Raw genomic sequence first — 20080 nt, 5'->3', positions numbered from 1 at the left:
ATTTAGTTGTATGCCTGTCATGAGATCAGTTTGCATAGCCTAATGCATTAATTATAGTTCTACAGCCTCAAAAAATCCCATTTTCTTTTGCTTGTACAGTTTCATTTCCAAAGAAAATCACATAGTTTATAATTTTACTGTATTTAAGTAACTCCTTGTTATATTTTGATTCTAGTATTTTGGAGGTGATAAATGTATTAGAAATAAATATCTCTGTTCCCAGTTTTGTTGCTTAAATCTCCTGATTTGCATTAGTCTATGTCACCCTATTCACAGTAATTACAACCCTTGGAGTTTCATGATAAAATGGGTTCATTTGAAAACAAAAAGCTATGTAAGGGGTATTGGATAAAAATATTCACTGTTTACAGGGAAAACAAACTATTCCTGCTCTCTTAAAAAATGTGATTTTTTTTTTTATTTTTTATTTTGGTGCAGTGCGTTTAGTCTGAAGAAAGGGGAAGGTACAGTATCAGATACAGTGGCTAAAGGATGTAATCACTTTTTTTCTTTGTTTAATAAAGTCTGATTGCATTAGGACTATAGAAAGAACTAAATCTTAGATAGGGGTAAAAGGACTTCCCAGACTTCATTTTAAGCATGAAATGAGTTAAGTTTGTTTCCCTTGCTCTTCTATGGGAATGTTGTTTTAGAATTTGACTCATCTCATGGTTGGAAACCTTCTTTTAATTTGAAGCCTAATATATTAATTGTTAATTTGCACATGTTTGTTCTTGGGCCAACGATATCCTTCACCGTAAATAGACTCTTTCCTTTCCTTAATGCTTTTTGATCCTCCTGCCCAACCTACTGGCAATATGTACACTAATAAGCAAAACAGAGATGAAGCATGGGCTCAAGTACCGGCATGCAATGGTCTGTGGAGTTTAATTTTTAGTGCTCAGCTTGGCACAGTTTTGGTCCAGCCAGGTAGTGTTCTCCAGATCTGAGCGCAGTCAGAGAAAGAGTACAAGCCAGGATCTGTTTCCTGTAGGCAGTTCCCCTCTGTCCTGGGGAAGAAAGAGAGTTCAGCTCTGTGGGTGTAAGCTGTCGTCGGCCACTTTCTTACCCTGGGGCCAGAGAACGGGTCCAGGTCTAAAGTTGTGGTTGGGATTGCCTCTTTTAATGCTCACACTAAAAATAATACTTGCCAGTTATAGTGAAAAAAAAAAAAGTTTGGTAAAACAGGTGTTCAGGAAATGCCCAACCACAGCACCTGTGCAGTAAAAGTCAACCTTAATTCTGGAATTTCCTCCCTTTTGAGGTTTGGAAATGCAATCAAAGAATTCTATTAACAAGAATGTAAGAGAGAATGCAGAAATGACCTCATGCTACAGTGCTGTCTCCTTGACTAGAAAGTGTTCTGTTTCTGGAGCTCACCGAGGGAGTAGTTCTCACTGTGCCAACAGGAGGTTATGGCACTGAGAAACTGTATGCTCTTTTAATCTCTGTGTTTTCCTGCAGGGAAACCCTCAGCTAAAGATTTGAAACTGATAGAGGAGGGGGGATGGGGAGACCAGGCTGTGAGTCCAGACCTTTTACAGTAGGCTATCGATTTACTTTAGGTACCCCTTTAAAGATAGAGAGAGAGGACAGATAGAAAGTTGATGATTTTTACCAATTAAAAGGGACTCAATGTGACTAGGTTGTTTTGGGTGCAGGTCTAGAGCAAGACCCTGTTCTAGTTAAAATGCTCAGAATGTTTGAAATTAGTTTTGTCTGATAGTTTAAGTCCCCCAAACTGACTGTTCAGTTTACTTTACTGTGTCTTTACTTGCATAAGCAAATGCAGAATTAAACTATTTTGCTTTGATTTTCAGTTTCATTAAGACAGCAGTACTCATTCATGCACACGCCCTGAGCTCTGACAGGATAGATAATTAAGAAATCTAAAAATTAGATTTTCCCCTTCTTCCCAGTTTTGGAAATAATATACGTAAGCCTGAGCCATTCCTCTGACCAGTTTCACATGGAGTTAATCACTACATTGGTCTTCTAGTGAAGTACCACTTGTATGGTAAAAGGATAATGTATTTTCCTGCTGGTTTTTTTTGTTTGTTTGTTTTTTCCTAAGATTTTGTAAACAGTAGCAATTTTCATTGAATATTCTCAATCTATCGAGTAATTTTAAATGGTATTTATAGAAAGGAAATGGAGTTCAGTCTGCTTTCATTTATGAAGTAATCTGAATTCAAAATACTCTTTTAAAAGGACAGATTCATGTAACAACTCTTTCCCTAGAGTTTCAGGCTCTGGAGGAATGTGTTTAATGACTTTAATTGTCTTTCTTTTTCTCTGCATCATGCAATACTCTCTAGCAGTCATCATCCTCAACTGTTTCTGAAGGATGATATGCCATATTTTATCCCTTTTTCCTAGATTTAGCAAATGGTTTTTCAGAGAGTATTAAGAAAGCAAGTGAGAGAAAGAAAGAGAAAATGCAATGCGGATATTCCTGTTATCCGTTTAATTTTAGTCTTATTTAAATTTTATGAAGTTATTCTTCAAATATTTTATTGGTTTCGCAAGCTAACTCTGCATTGTGTAAAATATGAGGTCTTTTTTATTTTAAATGACTGCCTTCCAATATTGTTTTGTTACCTTGTGTTCTTTATTGAAGAATTTACAAAAAAAGCACTCAGTATATTTTTGATGCTTCATTGTTTCATACCTAACACATATATGTTCATCTTTTCTCTTGACTGATCTAAACTTTTCAGTGGCTTTTTGTAGTATAATCGTACCATGGCTTAGATAAATTCCATTCTCTACCTATTATCGTCGCTTACCCTGTTAAAAAGAGGCTGAAAGAAATGCTTGTTCTGACAGACAGGAGCCAGGTTTATGTAGTGATGAGGACAGCACAGAGCAGGACAGCACTGGAAATGATGTGGTTAAATCTGACAGGAGCCAGCTACTAAAAAATTACCACCAACAAATTCTGCTGCCCTTAATGGCAGCCTCTCCCCAGGAGCTTTGGCTCTGTGCTGGAATTGCCCTTCCTCATCATCTCTTAGGCTGAGCCCTAGCTGTCCTCCCTTCCCTTCTGTATGTATATCCATCCATCCATTTGTCTGCACAGGAGGAGTGTATCCTTGCCAACTTCTTGCCTCCTGACCCTGGCCCCGAAATCGGTCGCCGTTCCCTTGGCAGCGCGTGACCCCGGAGCTCTGCAGTGATACCCAGCAGCCAGTGACAAATAGACAGCTTCGAGCTGCCTGCTTCATTTCCTCTAACATATTTACCTTCACAGCACGTTCATTTTATTTGTAAAATGGAATGTTAAATCCAACACTAAGAGGCAGAAGTCACAAATGTGCAAAAGAGTTGTTGTCTTTAGTGTTTGAGACGCCACTTTTGCAGTGAAAAGGATCTTTGTAAATGAAAACAAGATTCGCTGTGCTTTTTAATAGTCCACAGATACTTGTAGCTATGGAAAAGGTAGGTGTGGTAGTTGTTCCACCACTTCAGCAACAGAGTCAAGGCATTCTGCCCTCCTCAGTTCTGACATTTAGTAATGCATTAAGAACTCTCTTAACCCTGGCTTAAGAAAAGCTTTTTTCATTTTGAACATCAGTAAAGAAGGGTTGCTTTGGAGAATGGAGAAACTGTTTTGCTAAAAAGGATAAAAAGATCTTGGTTTGCCTGGCCTGGTAGGTCAAAGGCTAAGACAGTCTTTTCTGTGGAGGTCAAAGAAATAAGGAAGTAAAGCAGGAACAATCAAGTACTAATATTCACATAGGGCTGTGTAGATATAAACTGTCCAATAGCCATCTTAACCTGGAAACAAGCAAACCACACGGGACTGATATTCTGGATCAGTCATAAGAAAGGAGCAGGGGGAAGAAATCATACCTACATGGAGTTTGTTCTGAGTATTAAGAGGATAATACAGTGTACATTTAGGAAAGAATAGCAGGTGACAAGAGCTAGAGACCAAGGCTGTCTTGCAGTCCTGTCAGAAGGGAGAGATAATAACTGGTGAATGTTAGTTCATGAAATTCCTTAATCTCGTTTTCCCAAAAAATGAATATCCGTGTATGCCTCTCTGCAAGGATAAGAAACATTTCCTCTCAAGCATTGTCACTGATGTCCTTTAGAATCTCCTGTTTGTTCATTCAGCAATAGAACCAGCTGACATGGGATGTAGTTGATGATACAAAGGAGTTAAAGACAAAGAGAGTTTTCCCTAGGCTGCACAAGGTAGTAGAACATGTCTTCATTACTGGAAGGATTGGTTTTAAGTTCATCAACCATATAGTACCATGCTGTGAATCAGGAAAAAGACATCATTACATGATAAAGCTAAGCACACATTGAATATATTATGTTGGGAGGAGTTAGAAGTATCTTAAACTCATCTTTTTACAAGACAATAATGCTGACAAGTAGTGATCATTCACATTCATGAATGTGTCCATACACTGGCAACAGGATAGAATGATGTGACATAAGCTAGATCCTCAGCAGCCTAAAACCCTTCACTTTGTGCTTGGCTTTTCTCTAGGGGTGATACGACACATGTCAGGCTTTGGATATTTCAGACATGTGAAGATATTCTCAAGCATGCCTACCTATTTTATGCCTTGTGAGGTTGGAAGGTTGCTAGAAACAGAAGAACTAATGATGGTCTTGAAAACTGATCATGTCTCTGACTCAGGAAGAAAGTGTTATGGGACGGATTTCGTAGTGGGTCCCTGACTTCCCAAAACCTGCACTGGCTTTTGGACAAAGCATAGGGTTAAAAATGACAGCACTAAATTTTAAGAAATCTGTTTTCAAAATTGCCATTGTTTTTCTCAGGTAAGTGAACTAGTGAAGAAAGGCTGCAAAACTAAATGGATTAAAGAAAAATACATCCATCCTATTGAAATACTCCTTTAGCCAATGAAAGTTCTTATTTCAAACAGTTTAGGCTCTATATTGTGTTTTCTTGTATGGTAAACTAAAGGAAAATCTGCTCATACCACTTGCTTATTAAGAGAAATCTAAATGTACAGAGATATAACATTATATATTCTATTCACCCTGTGTGGCTCTGGGTACTTATTTCTAATTGCTCTTTCTGTGGGTGCCACAATAATAAATTAGGTCTTTGGCTAGCAATTCCTACAATTTCATTTTACTCTATGGAAATGTTCTTGATTTCTATACCTAGTCACATGATTAGAATTTGACCTTCTGTTTACTTTTTTGTTATGATGTATATACAATAACAATACAAGGAACTTGTACTTTTAGTGGCTGCTCTGACATTAACAAATGGTCCTGGAACACAGCAAAGATTCCTCAGCAAGATAAGACACTATATATTTAGCTACTAGAGCACTGCAAGTGATGATGTTGAGGTTCGATTTTTAAACAGAATAGCTGTGTTAATCTAATCTCCATTGCAAGCACAAAGCAAGAATTCATGGTGATTCGGAAGAGACAAATGGCAGCATTCGCTTATGGAATTCTGAGCCCACATAAGCATCCAGTAACCACTTCAGGTCTTTAGGTTTCTTGCTTGGCAGAAAAATAATTATATACAAGGGGAACTTGCATACTGGAAGGAGGCTCCGCTCTGTCTCCAAACATACAGAACATCTACAGGATGAGTGGAAACAGGTTTATAATAATTATACAGGGAGCTGGAAACAGCTTGGTTGCTTAACATGTTCCATTTTAGTTTTAATTTTTTTTTTCTATCTGTCTTAAATGTTCTAATACCTCTAAATCAACAATTTAGCCTAGAAAAATGTGTTTTCCTTTGCCACATGAAACCCAAATGACAAATGAGTTTTTATAAGTTAGAAATAGCAAAAAATGCAGTTTCCCTTCTGGGACTTGTATTTCCCAGGAAAGCTTTAGCAATCTGCTGTAATGCTATCTGAACATGAACTACCTGCTGGCTGTACCTCTGCTCTGCTTTACTCAGCTCTGCAGAGCTAAAGCTTTCAGAACCATGTTAATTGAAGTGGAAGGTGAAGGAGAAAGATGTACATATTCTCTGCTTTCCAGACTCAGCAAAGCACAAGCTTCTAATGATGGGAAAGGAAAGCAAACAGGATGGACTTGGCTTTCTGGAATAGTGGTGGAGGCGGTGGCTAATTTTCTTCTGTGAAATACAGGCGTCCTTAGCTGCTAACTATTCCAATGAGACTGGCAGCTCAAGCTCTGGTCTTCTTGCATTTTGTGGAATGGGGCTTGGGGGTTTTCCCTGGACATGTCACTTAATCTAGAAATCAGAAAATCTGTCACCCTTCCTCCTTTAAAAAAAAAAAAAAAAAAAAGACAGGAAACCCTCTACAGAAAGTGACCCTGCTGTATTAATGATCCAGAGTTTACTAAATGCTGCATAGTCCATGTCATTAATTGTAATGAATGTCTAATTTTATGTCCATCTACTGGTTTTCCTTTCATTTAATATGTGGGATGGATATATAAAAAATAAATGTCCTCGCTAACCAGTGCACGGATCAACATTAATTTGTCATTTCCTCAGATTCTTAGTCCTTATTTTTGCATCCTAAAAGTTTTTTAATAAAAGCAGGAGAGCATTTGGTTTCTGCATGGAAAAATGCATGCCAGAACAGCTGTAATCTCTGTATATGATTTAAAATGATAATTCAAGCTTTTTAATTTTGGATGTTGCTTATGTAGTGACACTTTATATTAGTGTTTCTTGACAAAGCAGAGATAATAAAGATGCTTCTCCCAGAACATAGTTTCCCTCCCTGTCTGTGTATTTATAATATTTAATCCAGTATCTAAGTATGTTTCACTGACTACAAACAAAAAAAAAGTTAAAGTGTGTTAATTATCACACAGATTTATTAGTGTTTTTTAGCAGAGTAGAAACAGAGGAGAAGAGGAAAATAGCTTAGAATATGAATCTCCAGTAATGGAAGTTAAATTCCATCACTTGATAAATTTTGAAACAAACAGCATTTTTACCACACTGGATGTCAAAGAGCAGAATATGATAACATAAATGCACAAAAAGGAAATAATTGCCTTGTGTGTCAAATGCAGTGTGGAATTTCTCCTAAGCATGGAAAGAATGCTCTTTGCAAAAGATTTTTAAAGCCATGAATTTTAAGTCTTGTTTGTATGTTGATATTCGTATCTTTTCTTTTGAATCCTGTACTTTGATCCTGCTGTAAAATTATTTGAATTTTAAAAATTCAAAATAATAGAAACTGACATTTGACAGGATTCTATTGAGCGGTGCTTATATCCAGGTGACCTAAATTCCAGTATACAGCCTCATGCTTATCTCAGAATGCTTATTCACTAGGAAAGACATGTTATATGTGGGGTATAGACTAGCTTAATGTTTGGCTCTGCTTGTTGTTAGATTTGGAATTAGAAACCTAATTTAAAATCTCATGCCAGGAATGAAGTATAGATATTTGTCCCTATACTTTTCAACTTTTATTCATTGGGAGTAAGCCTTATTTAACTATTCTGTCACTGTTCAGTTTTTGTTTAGAGTAATCACATAAGCATATGTTGTGTTAGATCCTTGAAACGTGATTACAAATCAGTTCCAGTATAGAATTAAGTTTAAAACTTACTTAGTTGTTATTTATGGCTACTGAAATGGGAAAGGTGAAAGAAAACATTCTTCTTTTGACTTAAGCCTGTAATACCAGACCTTCTGAGAAGGATCATATCTTTTCAGGAATTCTCTCAGAAAATTAATCACCTGAACATACCAGTTGTCCATATTTAGAAAATAAAGTGTTCTCACATGAATGTGCTCTTTAAACTCTGCAGTGATTACAGCACGGGGGCAGGGAGGAAAAGGCAGATTCAGAAATCCTTTTACTAGATCTGCAAATGTTTTCTTGTGAAGCGCTGGGAAAATTATTAAAAGCCTGATTTTAATAGCAAAATTTTGTAATAACTAGCTACTAATTTTGTTCATGCTGTCTTCCAAGTTGCTTTATTCATGAGGAATTTTAAATCAAATAGTACTAACTGAAATTACTGGAAAAGATGTTCAGCTAAGGACAAAAAAGAAGCCTAAGTATTTGATGCTGTTCCCTTTGAAAATTTACTTTCTTGACTTCCATGGAAGCAGGATTGTGCTGATAATATTGGTTTTGTTTGCTCTACTGATCAGGTGAATCACTGACTCAATTTTCCTTTCTATCTGGTCTTAAGCAGCTTTCAGATCTGCTTTAGCTGCAGATATTAAAGCAGAGCTGTGGAATACAACTCCACTCTTTTTCATCATTGTGGCAAGAATCTGCAAAAAGCCACTTGAATGATAACTTTTTAAAAAACTGACAAACCTTTTTTAGATATGCCAAAAGAAACACTTTGAACATGTTATGATGAAAACAGTAGTGTCATATTCTAAATTCAGCTTTAGGAAGCTCCTGATTTAGTTCCTGAGAACTCCATGCTACTGACTTGCTTCTTCTGCCCAAGGAATATCAAAAGGGCTTCTAAAATCTTTTGAGAGAAGTATTATGTGTGGAAGGATGTGTGTTTTGGTGTTTTTTATTTGGTTTTTTTGTCCCTAATGACTAAGTCAGGACACTCACTGGAATTAATGGAATGGCATCCTCAAGATAGGTGCTCTTTGTGCCTCACTAGAGAGCTTCTGCATGCACAGCCTTTCTGTTGCAAACCTAAAGAAACAGCATACCTGTCGTCACAAGAACTGTGCTTTAGCTGTCTGTTTTCAGTCTCTTGATTTATGGTACTTATGAGTTCATTCCCTCTGGCAGAGGCTCAGGCAGTGAAATCTGCTTTTCCTCTTTCGGGATATATTTCTTTAAAAACACTGTAATCTTTTTCTCCTGGAATTTTACAAAACAGAAGCCAGAATCTCAGCCAGTGTAAACTGGCCTCCTGTATTGACTATGACAGAGCTCTGCTAATTGACATTCGCTGATTATCTGACATATTTTTTAACTTTCAAAAATGCAGAGGTCTTTTACCTCTGCAGAGCAAAACTCTGTTTGACCTTTAAGATTACTTACACACAAGGCAGACAAGAAATGCCTTTGTTTGTTCTTAATCCCTTAGTGCTTTAAAATTTAAACAGTGCTTTAAAAATAGTTTAGGCCCATGTTAAGCACTTTGATGGGACTAACAACATCCTCATTTTTAATTTTTTTTTCCAGAGCCCTTCTCCAGTTTCATTTTAGCCAAGACTTGTCCTGTAAGTGCTAAGCTAACTTTACACTGGGAAATAGAGGAAGTAATATACTGCGAAAGACATTTTGGTGTTTGTCTTCTTACTGTCTGAAGAAGGCTGTGAGTGAAAAAAAACATTAAAGTGGTTGACCTGAAAAAAGATTCACAGACAATTTAGAAGTTTATCTAATCATTGTACTTGTCCTGAGGTACAAAACTGCTCTACAGCCATGCTGCCTTTCCCTCCTCTAGCTTTCATTCCATCCAGACATCCAATTACAATCATTTATCATACAGCTGACCTTTTGCACCCATATGTCTTCCTTGACAGTGGCAGTGATATGTGTCTGATATGTTTGTTGCCATTGACACAAATTGGAGGTTTGGGGCTTTCACTTCATTACATGGTACAGAATTTAAATTGTCCTGGTTTCCAAGTCAACCCTGCCTGGCCAGGGCTAGTTGTATCCCAGACTGATTCTGCCTGTGCCTTGTTTCTATGGCACAAACAGCTCTCCACGGGGTGACTTCTGCAGTCCAAGATACACAGATTTATATAACACAGGAAGTTAAGAGCATGCAACACCCGGCCAGTTGTTTTAGGGCTAGGAGACTGAACCTAACAGGCTTAAAAGTATCGTGGATTGCTAAAGTGGAATGGTTCTCCAGACATTGTCCTCCTTAGACAAGACCAAGTGACTTGTCTTGTTCTGACACAAGGGGCTGTAGCCCTGCTGCGTGCAGGAGGGATCCTGCAGTTGTGTGGTCACTCGAACATTTTGCCAACCATGCTGGAGGGGAGGCTGTTGCAGATTGTGAGGAGCTCCAGTGGTGGGATGAGGAACATTAGGTACAGAGGTGATTCCTGGCTATAAACACTCTCCTCTTCTCCCCCTCTACAGATGACTGCGTTGCAGCCACACCAGCCCTTTCGTCGGGGTTTTGCCTCCATCCTCCAAAATCATAGTGTCAATGTAATATGTCCATTTCTCATATGAAGGTAAATTTTACTGCTCTGAAGATGAATGTAGATTTTGCTTCCATTTGCACAGCTAAAGATTTGAGCTAGTTTTTTACCTACAGAAACTTCCCTTTGTGTACAGTCAGATAAAAAGACTGTTGACACCCCTGTAGACTTAATGTGCCTGAAGGTGTTGATTCAATGCAGTAGTGTAGTTTTGAAAGTCTCAGTCATCCCCACTTAATGCACATTGATTTGCTTTTTATAGCAGCTTTTGTACATGTGTACTAGTTTCCATCTGTGAGAAGTTAAATCAAAAGTTTTTCTCCAGTAACTTGCAAATGTGCTAGAACCACTCTAGCAGTGCAAACCACTGAGCAGTCCTTGGAGCAGCTATAAATGATGTGCATGATGGGGATATTCAGTTCATGGCATCAGACCCAATATAATCTGAAGAACAAGCCTTGAAACAGACATAATGTGTATGCAGGGGTATCAGCATCTTCAGTCTGCCAGTCTTTTTTGCTTTTGTTTGTTAAATTACATGTTAATGTAGATGTAGTCTTAGTTGCCTGAAGAGAGATTTATGGGCTAAAGACTTCCATGGAATTAGCCCAGAGCTAGAAGGAGGAAGGCTAAATAAATAGTCTGTGGTAGATGATGTCTATGGGAACACCTAGAGGCTTGTATTTTATAGAGTTGTTTGGTGGGAATGCATGCTTCATACCATTATTTCCTGGGAAGCAAAAAGTACTTCACGAAACAGATACATTTTTAGACACACTTCCTTCACTGCACAACTGGAGCTCTAACTTTGATCACTTCTGAACTTGCCAGTGGGCATAAAAAGCTCAGAGGCATAGACTTATTGTACCTTTTCAATCCTGTATTTGGTTGAGCTCACACTGATGAAAGTGAAGAAATCCATGTCAGAGAATACAGAAGACATTAAGTTACAAGACAATATTTTTACTGACTGGATAATTAGCTCTGCAGCTTGGTTCCTGAATAGCTCCAGCACTTCACTCCTGGATAGTTATACGAATAATTCCAGTTTTCTATCCTTATCTAGAAAGTAATTGCATCTAATGTTATACAAACATATTAAAATATGGAGAACAATCAAATAGAACATTTTGCTGACATTATTTCTGTTTTAACAAGATTATTTTATAAAATTGTTTTCATTTTCTGCTGTGTCAAGTGAAGGAATTTCACATATTTTCAGTCTTCCACTTATTTCTCATATGTTTGGTATTCAATTAGATTATGTTTGAAATTTTTTCTCCTTCTGGATCTGTTTTATACAATTCATATGATTTATAAATAGATATAATTTTATACATTAGATATTGCATGTTATATGTTATATGTTGCATATGTTATACAATATGCATTAGTTATTTTTTATATATTTTTATATAATTGCAGTCTACACACAGATGAGAAGAGAATCACATACACACAATCACACAATCTGCGTGTCAGGTATCACATATGGCATAAAGTTTCAGTGACATAACTAGAGCCAGACAAATTTTGTTTCCTCTAAATATACCTTTTTGATAACAACTTCACAGTGAGTTGAAAAGCCTTTTGTAATCTTTTTCAGTGGAAAATCACACCTTGTCCCAAGAATAGTTAATTCTTTTTGGTGAAAAGACATATTGCTCTTGGATATTCTTCATAGTGTTTGACTTAGCATCCTGTGTCATCCTGTTGATTTGGGTTTTTTTTTTTTGTAAACTGAACAAGAGAACACCAATGTTATGAGCACCTAACTCACTGGAAGCTAGAGAGATTATTCCAATGCATTATTCCTGGCTCCGATCCTTAACTGTGCAGTTTTATCCTAAGTCATATAATTTTTGAGTTTATGAAAAAGCTGATGAATTTTCCAGTAACTTTCTCCTTCACTTGATCACTCAGTTTGAACCTCAATATAAAGTCCTTATGGATAAGACTTTGGTTTTAGGCCACTGTGAATCCTTTCCCTTCCTTTTGAAGGGAAGTGCTCGTTTATGCTGGTGGCACGTATATGTAAGAGTGGTACCAGTATCTCCCAGAACTTGTTATGCAGTCCTGAGGGCCACATGAAGAAGGCAGGTGAAGCTGATGGAGTTCCATTTGTTGCACATTTTTATTCTCTATAGAGTTCTAGCTGAGAGTTAAGGCAACTCTTAAAATTTTAAAATTATCACTAAACTAATATGAAGACATCGTAGAAAATAACTTTCCTTCTATTTCTGAGTAGAATAGCTTTATATTTAAAAGTTCTTTTATATAGTATTTTTTCTTACACAACCTCAGATTTGCTAGATTTTGTAAAGGCTTTGTGTTTTTTTAAAGGATTTAAGCAAGATAATTACTCATAATAAGAGGGACTATGAAGAATTGGAAGAATTACTCATTGGAATTCATTGCTTATAATGAATTCTTTAGTGTGAGGGCAATGAGGCACTAGAACAGGTTGCCCAGGGAAATTGTCGCTGTCCTCTCCATGGAAGTGTTCAAGGCCAGGTTAGATGGAGCTCTGAGCATCCTCATCTAGTGGGAGATGTCCCTGCCCATGGCTGGGAACTGGAATTAGAGGATCTTTAAGATTCTTTCCAAACAAAGCTATGGTTCTATTATTCTCTGATAGCACAGAGAAAAAGGATGAATAGCCACAAATCTGGGCAGTAAATGTTGACTTAAGTTTTTGACAAGGCACTGATTTCTGCACTTTTAAATATCATTAAAGGGCTTAGAAATGGCAAGGAGTAAGAGTGTTGTGTTTGCCTGATGCTGGCAAGACCAGAATGCTTTCTTTTCCTACACAAGTGTACTCAGTATTGCTGTTTAGGGCAGTGTATGTTTTATACTGAAGTGAGGCCTGTAGGGCAAAGTTATGACTTCACAAAATATGTTGAAATTTTGCACTTTGAAACATTTTAACAGCTAATTTCATATGTATGAAAGGGGTATTCCAAGATTTCAGAAAATACTCCACTTCCATGAAGTAAATGTGAATGAAAAATTTTTATGTGTCCATGAAATGAGCCACATATCACTGAATATCATCATTGATGGATATGACTATCAGTCTACAAAAAAGTCCCATAATTAATCAAGCTGCAAGTACAAACAAAATAAAGACTGTTGGATTTTGATTGAGTCATTCCTGTATTGGGCTGGAGTAGCTCCAGACACGATGCTGCTATGAAACAGTTGTGTGGCTTTCCCATAGGAGTTGCATATATATACAGAAATGTCTACTTTCTGTTTTTACATTGCCCAAGCTATGCTGTTGTCATTTCTGACAACTTTCAGCCAGGAAAGGCCCAAAAGGCTGATCTGTTGGTACAGTAATTTCAATGTCAAACATATCCTTGTAGGCACTTACCAAGCCAGGCTATTTTGAGCAGATAACTATTCAAAAAAACCCAAGCCTTTAATTTACTGTGCCTACAGGTGTACATGCAAAATGGCAGAAATTTTGAAATGGTAGAAATAGTACAGACTTAGTATGGCCCAGGCTGAAGTTTCTGTGCAGCTCCTGAGTGCCTATCCCAGATCTTATTCTGCCCAGACAATTTTCTGTAGGATTGGGAGTTATGGGACTCAAACTCAGAGTTCTCCATTTGCCTTCTTTTAACCATGCTCTTTTGTCTTTTGTTACTCCTGCTAACTCCTTCCTGTTCTTCCCCAGTTCTCTTCACCTGCTGCTTCTCATTGTCCTCGCAATAACATTTGATCTACCTCATGCAATTCTACTTTTCCTTTCTACGGATTCTTTCTGAGGTGCCTTTTGTTGTGTTACTTGTATAATTAGTTTCTGCTTCAGTTGCACCTCCTCTATTCTTTGTGTTTCACCCAGTGGTGTGTTTGATAAAGTTTCTTTCAAGGGAAAGCTTTTTAAAGTACCTTGTTGCATGCTTTTTGGAAATGCAGGTAGACTGCAGCAGCTGTACTTCCCCTAGGAACAAGCTTGTTGCCTCCTTCAGAGAATTCTGGGAGGCAAAGCCTCCCTTCTCAATAACGCCTTGAGCTCTTCTGCAGTATGTTGTATTTGTTTGTGGGTCTGCTGATCTTGTTCTTTGCTGTAATTACCACTAATGTGTCCAGTGCAGATGATAAGCTTACTAGTCATTCAGTCTTTCCTGAAAACCATTTAAAAACTAGAATCACATCTGCCCACTTCCAGTCCACAGACACTCAGGTGTTTCTAATTCAAAAGCTGTTCATCACATTTACAAGCTCAGATACATTATCCTTGAATCTTTTGGTTAGCAACTTCTGGTCCTGGCAGTTATAATTAATTTCATCAATTTCCCTGTCCTTCTCCACCAGCACTTCAATTTGAGTCAGCTCATGTAACAAGTTCCCAGTAAAGAAGGTTTCTGGCCAAAGAGCCTTTCCATATGCATCCACAGCACACACAAAAATAGGGGATTAATATTGCTTCTTTTTTATGTCCCTGTCTTCCCTGAGTGCTTCTTTTATCCTCTAAATATCTGCTTTGGAGTCCCTGACAGATTTCCTGTGCTTGTTGTTTGAAAAACTATTTATTGTTGGTTTTTGCAAACTTTCTTTAAGTGGTCTTCTGGTTTTCCTTACTGTGTTTTTATATTTAACCTGCCAAAGTTTCATCCTCTCTAATTCCCATATTTGGACACTAATTCAACATTTTCAAACTCGTCCTCCTGCATTTACTAATCTCTCTTGCACTGTTGTTTAGCCATGCTGGCTTCCTTTTGCTTTTCTCAAATCTTTCATGACAGGAAGTATGCATATCCTTTTTACCTTCAGTTTAGTCTTTAAGTCTCGGTTTGTGTCATGCCACTGGCAGAGATTTAACTCTTTTAGTCATCTTCTAATCATCTTTTAGCTACCCCTTTTAGCATCTTTTTAACAGGCTTCATTATTCTTAGGTAATTCTTTTCAGAGTTGACCACAATCCTAGTTACTTTTTTGTGTTTTGTTTTTGTCTTTTTTACTGTTGACAATGTCTTAAAGTATATTGTGGTCACTTTAACAGAGCTGTTCTTTGTGGCAAATCATGATGAAGACAGCTGAGTTGAATTGTTTCTTAAGTACCATTGTTTCCCCTAAAAGCTTTCCTAGAATTCCTTGTTTTGGAATCAAGCTTCCCTCTAGGTTCCCGGCTGGAGACAGGCTAAATCTTTCTGTGTAGTGCAATCTACTACATCAGTGTCTACCTGTTTAAGAGTGTGACTAAAGCATAAAGGCAATTATTTTAAAAAATACTTCAGTATATCTGGTTAGACTCTGTTGCAGAAGCATCCCGCCTATGTCTTGGCACAGTCATATGCTAATAAATGTCAGAAGAGCAGAATAAGAAAGGCTACTTGGACCCTAGGGATTCACCTATCCTGGAGGAATCTTCATGAGACTCTTTAAAATACAGTTGTAGCCTTTTTGTCACACTGCATTCAATCTGATTATTTTTGTTTTAATATAATTAGTAATAGATATTCAGAATATATGAGTGTACATTTTTCAAGTGGATTGATTATATTTTCCTTTACCCTCTCTTTATAAATCTTCTCTTACCTCTCGTAACTGACTCGATGGAAAAACCTGCTTATTTTACTCTAGGAAAAACTGTGATATCCATCAGAAATAGCAATTTTCAACATTGTCTCTAATTAAGGAGAGAACAGTTGTGTTAGCAGTGCTGGCCACCTCTGACTGTTTTTGTTAATGTGGAATGTGATTCACTGGTGACTGTACATTCAGTACAGAGTACATCAGCTTGTTTTGCTTGATGTTTCTTGCAGAATTAATAATCTCTTTTGTTTTTCTTTAAAAGGTAAATCGCACAGCTTCATTTTTTCCCAAATATGTTCCTAGTGTAAAATAAATCTATGTCAGTATGTTGATACTCTCCTATTCCTATTGGTCTAAAACATTTCTTTTTCAGCTTATCAAAATATGACTGCACATTTTTAACCTTATCTTCAGCACAGCTGGAGCACTGTATAGCCCCAGAAAGGAACAAAATATAGAGTATTTAGTCAAAGTTAAACTGTTTTAGATGTTTTTTTCAGAGGACTTCAAGCAGAAACATAAAGCTACAGCATCACTTTAAAGCTAATCTGTACTGTCATTGCCAGGATCTACTATTCATCCTCTCCAGCTCCATACTCCACACTCTTCATGTCAGCACTTGCAATCATCTGACTCTGCAAAAACATAGTTAAAAAAGCTACACTGACAAAAGGACATTTCGCTAAACAAAAGAAATAGAAATAAAATAAAATAAAAAAATCACTAAATGAAAGAAAAAAGAAAATAAAAGATAAAAAGAAGAGAGAAGATAAAGATAAAGATAAAGATAAAGAGAAAGAGAAAGAGAAAGAGAAAGAGAAAGAGAAAGAGAAAGAGAAAGAGAAAGAGGAAGAGAAAGAGAAAGAGAAAAATAGAAAGAGAAAGAGGAAAAGAGGAAAAGAAAAATAGAAAGAAAAAGAAAAATAGAAAAAGAAAAGGAAAAAGAAAAAAAGAGATAAAGATAAAAAGGTAAAGATAAAGAAAGAGAAAAAGAAAAAGAAAAAGAATAAAAAAAGAAAAAGAAAAAGAAAAGGAAAAGGAAAAGGAAAAGGAAAAGGAAAAGGAAAAGGAAAAGGAAAAGGAGAAGAGTTAATTTTTTCTGGGCTGGCTCTCTCTCTGAGCCTCTTTCTGAGGCTGTATCTGACATATGTAGACATTGGCTTTGCTGATCCTTGTGAAGCCTTTGAGATTTTTAATTGCTATCTTCCAAGACACCACGTATCCTTCCTCAGTTGCACTCACTAAAAAGGAGCATCTAAACCAACAAAAAATAGCTGTGATGAACAGGAGAAATATATGCTGCAGTGACTCTGTTAGAAAAGAGTATTTTGAAAGGTGGAGAAAGAACATTTTTTATCTTCAAAAGAGAATATGAGTAAGCAAGAATTTTCAAAAGCATGTTGCTTGCAGTTACAGTTTTTCCTACATACTTAATAAATGAAGTTTTCCTTCACAACCTTGCTGGAACTGATATATTCACTGAGACACCACAGTTATTTTCCCTGTATCTACATTCGGCAGGAAACATTTTAAAATAAATCTGGGTGAAAGGATTTGCACTACAGTGGTTTACTCTGTGTTTTATATTTTTAGGAAAGAAAATAAAACCAGTTTCTTTCAATGAAAGGGCAAGTTATGAGAAAACCACCAGAAGTTGTGCAACTCAGATGATTATGAAATCTTCACATTTTTGCCCAGGATGTCATTTGTCTATCTGCCAATTTATGTCTTTCTGTGTCACAGTAAGCTAACTCTCTGTTTACCACAGAGACTATTCCACATCTTACTTGAGAAAACAGAGCCAAAGAAGCATCGTATAATCTACAAAGGCTTTTGGTTAAGATGGGAATCTCAGCGAGTAAATGTCAAATCTCACCTATTCCCCATAACGTACTATCTTTGTAGTTGCATATGACAGTTCTTTGAGTTTTACTTTAACTTATTGCCTATTGAATCTGTCTCTTCTTTTTTTTTTTTTTTAGAAAAAGAACCAAAGTGGTTAATTTTTTTCTGTTCCCCGTTTCAGTGGCTGGACCACATTGGAGCAGATCCTACTGCAGCTGCAGCTACTTACCAACAACAGAGCAGCGTGAGAGAAGAGTTTTCCAAAACTTCCTTCTTCCCACTATTCCCTCACAAGGGTCAGCACTTAGGGAGAATAACACATGTTGTCCCTCCTCTTGGTGGGCAATATCTTTGTATTTCTTGATGCAGAGGGCTTCAGCCAAAGAACACTCAAGTGACTGAATAAAAGGGCATAAGCTGGTTGCATTCAAAGTACTCTGAGTTGTATGGTGTGCCAGGTTGAAGTACAGAGCTCTTAAATAATAAGCCTATGTACAAGCACATAAGTTCTGGCTTGTAGTACACGTGCCTGAATGACTACTCTTTGATTTTGGTTGATCCCACTCCCAAACCTTTTGGACTGGATAACTGTGTCCTTCCTTCCTTGCTTCCTTGCTTCCTTGCTTCCTTGCTTCCTTGCTTGCTTCCTTCCTTCCTCTTTATTGTGTAATAGAAGAGCTTGCTTGGTTTGGGGATCTGAAATGCACATAGAAGACCAGTTTGCTGTCAAGATGTCTATTAGAAACATTTGAAGCATTTTGGCTTGGTAAGCTTGATTGCTTACCCCAAATATATTGTAATGTTCAATGTGGTGCCAGAATAATTTTTACAGCCGGGTAGTTGTATCAGCAAACTTGCTAGTAAGCTGGGCTTGCTCTTCTGTTTGATTATGTCATAGCTAGAGATCCTTCTCTATCTGTGATGTCTATCATTATGAGCAGAGAGGGATAGAGAAATTAAAATTTAATTAACAGTGAATGGTACTGTGGACATAAATAATGAGATGTGGCATGACAAGCTGATAATCATGTAGTGGTTTTTTCTGATTAATTTAAAACCTTTTTCTTAAATTTCAGTTCCAGATTTCCTAATATTACTGGAGAACTATACTGACATTAGATATGCTGGTTTAAATAACTGTGTTTAAGATAAGCATCTGTTTTATTATTTTGTATAACTCTTGGAAATACAGTGTCCAAAAGACTGCTGTTGGAGAGATTTGTAATTAAAATCAGACTATAAAACCAGCACCCTTACTCCGTGTATCTAACCTCTGCATATTAGAAACTAATGTTTGTTTTAATGTCAAAGCAATTTTTTGACATGCTTTTATAACTGTAGCTGTGCAAATTAAGTATCTGGTTTGTAAATTCAGTGATGGAAATTTGAAGATAAAATCATACAATATATTAACATTTTGTCATTTCTTCTGCTCTTCTACACAGGGGCTATGGATTGTATTGCACCCCAGGCTGCAGTGCTGTGTGAGGGCAGCCAAGAAAGCTATAAAGAATAGCAGCAGCAATCTGGCACAACACTCAGGGTGGTTAAGTCTGACATAAAAAGTACAGTGGCTTGCACTGGATCTTGTGACTTTGGCAGGTATGTTCTGATTCTTGTTTACAGATAGCTGATACATCACCTCAATACATTGCTTTCTGTGTTGTATGTCAGGCTATTTTTCTGTGTTTATTCTGGACACTTGGGCAGCTTGTTGAGATCTAAGTGTGTCCTAAAGGGGTACACACACAACCACGCATATTTAATATTAATCTTGTGCACCATGACAAAAAAATCCAAAACAAAAACATCATGTTCCACTGTGAAATTCTGGGATCAGTTAAACCTGCATACTCTGCTGAAAACATTGGTATTTAGATGTGAATTTTATCATGGGAATCTCTATAGGTCTAGTCTCAAGCTTGCTGCATATCTTTCAGTGAATTTATTTTTACTAACTTCACATCGTGTTTGCGTCAACACTTTGACATACACATGAGAAAGCCTACAGTGTGACATTTCAGAATGAGTATGCAAGGCTGGCACAATTACAAGAACATTTATTATTTGTAAACTGAACGGGTACAACACAAAAAAATAGAAGCATAATGCCAGTTCCGCAGTTTATTTTTTAATAACAGAATCATACTTTTAAGACCAAAAATCCACCTTTATAACTAGGTTTAGACAAAATAGGTCTTTCCGTTCGGTTATGTGCAGATGTCTGGGGTAAATTTTAACAACTTCTGTCCATAACTTTCTTTTGAGAAGAGCAGGTTAACATTCCTGCTGTTGTCAGTGTAGAGAATTACTTCAGTTCCTTCCTCCTAAGACGGCAATGACACAAATATTATATATAACCTCCAGATATCAGAGGAGGAGGAAGTTACACCTATTACTAGTGTGAAGAATAATATAATAATCCTCATCTTTTCCTCCCTGGAAATTACTTCAGGGACAGAAAACTGTAAAAGTACTTATGACACAGTGGATCTCTCCTTTGGCCACCTAAGAGATTAAAACAATGTTTAGTTCTACCTCTTTCACCATGCTGCTCACACAGATCCATGCATTTTGTAGCAG

Source organism: Heliangelus exortis, chromosome 1 (assembly GCF_036169615.1).
Source record: "Heliangelus exortis chromosome 1, bHelExo1.hap1, whole genome shotgun sequence".
Classification (NCBI taxonomy): domain Eukaryota; kingdom Metazoa; phylum Chordata; class Aves; order Apodiformes; family Trochilidae; genus Heliangelus; species Heliangelus exortis.
The sequence above is the reverse complement of the archived record's forward strand: the minus strand, read 5'-3'. Positions refer to the sequence as shown.